This window comes from Pteropus vampyrus, unplaced genomic scaffold, assembly GCF_000151845.1.
Source record: "Pteropus vampyrus isolate Shadow unplaced genomic scaffold, Pvam_2.0 Scaffold108, whole genome shotgun sequence".
In the NCBI taxonomy this organism is placed as follows: domain Eukaryota; kingdom Metazoa; phylum Chordata; class Mammalia; order Chiroptera; family Pteropodidae; genus Pteropus; species Pteropus vampyrus.
Genome location: NW_011888889.1, coordinates 3,944,870 through 3,948,484, shown reverse-complemented (window position 1 = coordinate 3,948,484; position 3,615 = coordinate 3,944,870). Strand labels below are relative to the sequence as shown.

The 3,615-nt window shown below is 35.0% G+C and overlaps 1 pseudogene; it reads left to right on the top strand.

Moving 5' to 3' along the window:
• Nucleotides 1-2,978, top strand: part of LOC105295567 — an 8,578-nt pseudogene extending 5,600 nt beyond the window's left edge.
• Nucleotides 2,979-3,615: the final 637 nt, after the last annotated feature.

The following is a 3,615-nucleotide window of genomic DNA, read 5'->3' as shown; positions in this document are numbered from 1 at the left end:
CCTAAATCAATGACACTTTAAAAAATTTGTTTATGTATTTCTTTGTTTATATTGATTCTCTGAACATATAGAATCATTAGCAAAAGAAGGTGATTAGGAAAATATTAACTGGTAAACCAGTTAGCATGTTATGAATAGTGAGCAGGATTTCCCGCCCTCTCATAGAGCCCTAGAATTCTTGTTTAGTGTTGTTAGTTCTTTTCAAAGTCTTTCCATTCTTTAGTCTAAGAACTCCTTTTTTCCTTACCCTCAGATCAGTTGATAATGGAAAAATGAATGTTGAGGGAAACAACTTACCATGTCTCCGAGAGCCCCTGAACAAGAGTTCTTAGAAGGTATGTCAATTCAAGGCCCTGACTGCTCTTTATCCAAACTATTCTCAGAGCTATGTCTGAAGCAAGCAGCCTTGAGGGATGAAGTCATGTCTCCCTCTGGGACAAAGAATGGTTTGGTTTGTTCCCTTAACTCTGGGACCTATATGTTGTAGAGATATATGTTCTTTTATTCCTCTAAAGAGTGCTGTATTGTGCTTGGTGTTGTTCTAGTGGGCACTTAACTAGCTAAACTCAAACTAAAAAATCTGTCTCCCCAGGAATAGTGGGTGTTCAAATCTCATGTTAAGTATTAGCCTTAGCTGGATTGCTTAGATTCTCCACCATGTGAGGTTACATGTGAGGTTCATGTTCACATGAGGTTCAGGGATCAACCAGAAACCTGAGTGGAGTTTATACACAGAACATGAGGTTCCTTTCCCCATTTCTGGGTCTTTCTTTTCTGGAATTCCCCCATCTATTTCTAGTGGCTGTGACTGACCTAAACTCTGTCTTCTAGTTCTTCAAGCCATCAAAGGTGAAATAGTTTATCCAAATGTTAGACATGTCACAAGATGCTCTGGCTAAAAGCCATTAGAATGAAAATTTTACTTAATGTTATTTCCTTCTTCCAAGGGTTAACTCCTATCTAGTATCTGCCTGAATTTTTGTCATTCTCCAATGCATTAGATAGTTGTTTTTCAAATTTTGCCTAGAGTTAATTATCTGTGAAAGAATCAGATTGATAGGAAATATTCTGCTGTACCAGATCTGGAAACCCTGTTCTACTTTAATTGAGAAAGTAAAAATTTTAAAGAAATCTTGCTGCAATCAATCCCTAAATATGCTATATCCTTGCTTTTCATATATGCTCTACTTTTACTTCTTTATAAGAACCACTTTCATCTTTATAAAACACTGTTAAGCTTTTATGACATTCAAGGAAAAGGTAAACTTATAACAGCAGTAAAAAATAAAATAGGCATCTCATCCAAGCAATGATGCAAACCCTATTTAATTTGTAAATAAAACCTGAAAATAAAATCACTTCTTCCATTAACAATGTCATATACTTTTTAAAATTCAAATTTAAGACTCGTAACTAAACTATTGACTAAATCAAGTTTTAGAGTTCACATTTCTGGATAAAGAGGCCTACCACTCCCTTCTTACTGTTTCTGTGTAGCTACAGTGAGTTTTAGGATGGTCCAGGAGGCATTTGAATAGATTTGTTTCTACTATACACACATACACATTTTACTCACTTAGGAGACATGAGTTCATTAAGTGACAATAAACTTGGTTTAAAATTAAAATATGACATTTTTATTTTAAAATAAAACATTTTTAACCTAACACCTTCATATAATTTTAAGAAGCATCAGGTAAAGCAGTTATTTTAAGAATTGGAAAAAATATTATTATATAAAGGAATACTGCAGTTGAAGCATTTAATCTTCTGGAGGATTTCAAGATTTTTTTACAGTCTCATGTACAGTAAAATATCACTACATATGGTTAATTGAATTGGTCCATTTGAGTTAGTAAAGATACAGAACTAGGAAATATATTTAAATGCATGCAGCTTTAATTTTTTTCAAGACTATTCAATAAATAGCCATAGGCTAACAAAGTGCTGCCTACTAGGAGTCCACAAGGGGCACATTAGCAAGAATATCAATTGTTCAGCATTTTCAATGTGCTCGAAGATGATTTGAAGGCATTTAATCTCTTTCTCATATCTCAAATACCTCTTTAGTTTGCTTAGAAAATCCTTTCTTTAGAGAATAAGTCAAAAGTAAACTTTCCTCTGGCACAACATTAATGTAGTTCCATTGTTCTCTGTATGATTTCCCATTAATTTAACAGACTTCATTTTCTTTGGAACTTCCTAGGAGAAAAACAGAGTCCACTGAAAATTATTATAATATATAAACAATCAAAATTGGGTAGTGTGCCAGCTGACATGGGCACTTTTAATATGCAATACTAGTCCCCATTGAGGAATGTGATTGGTGATTTGATTGTTTATATTACCCTTCTTCTGTTAGGATGATTTTTGCATAGATTTTTAAAAGGTGGCTTACAGAAGCCCAGTGCTAGCTCCCCACTGTGGAAGCCAAGATTGCAGTCCTGAGTTGGGCCTGTGAGGAGCCACCGGCACCTGGGGAAGACACCACCCAAATCCAGAAATCATTTCAAGAAATATACCAATCAGATTCTGAAGGATGGGAATCTTCAAAAGATCTAAGAGGTAATCATGAACATTTAGAATCAGAACTTCTATTTTCAAGTACCCTTACTGGCATCATTTTTAGAAATTACTCCACTACTAGAAGACAGAGAACCTAAAAAGCACTGAGATGACAGAAAAGAATATAGAGAGTTCTACAGAAACACAAATTATCAGGAAATTGCCACATGATTACATTTCAACTTGAATTTGAGATTCTGGAAGTCCAGAATAAGGAGAAATTATCTTCTGTTATTACTGACCTCAACATAATAATGGAGCCCATCACATACTCAGAATTAAGTGAATTTGTGGCTAGAGCAGAAGAAAGAAGAGATCTGTTCATGTTTTTTTGAAGCCTACACTTTTTTGTGGAATGGTGTTAATATTGTAAACGCACATTTAAACATGTTAAAGGGACCATTTCTTACTAAATGAACCAACACTCCTGGGAGAAATGGCAAATAACAGATCAAGGCCAGAAAAGTATGAGATGTGCCTGAAACAGCTCATTGTACCAACAGGCATGAAAAATCACTGAGGACATGTGAACAGAACGTAGAAGCCAGCATGAACACAATTTGAGCACCTCAGAAAGAGTAAGGATGGGAATGGATTATAACGTCAAATGCAAAATCTTTTTTATAATAACAAAGAAAAGAATGTCAAAAGGGTCAGAGCTTTTCCTGTAGAATAATGTCAACTAATGAGTATAGAAGGAATCATAGAGTTAGAAAATCACTACTGTGAAACCTCCAATGTAGTGTCTTAATTATAAGAAGAAGATACCACGTTGACCAAATGTCTCAGCATCACCAATAATGGGCCAACTCGACATTGTGTGCTTCCTGATATGATGCAAAAATAAGTACATGGCATCACCTGTGTGGGATTCTTGACAAAAATGTTTCACCTAAATCTAACCATGAAGAAACAATCAAACAAATGAAGATTAGGAGACATTCTACAAGATAACTGGCTTGGACCCTTCAACAAAATGAAGGTGTGAAACATTCAAATATGCAGGGAACTGATACTTTAGATTGCAGAAGACTAAAGGGTCAGTATGTA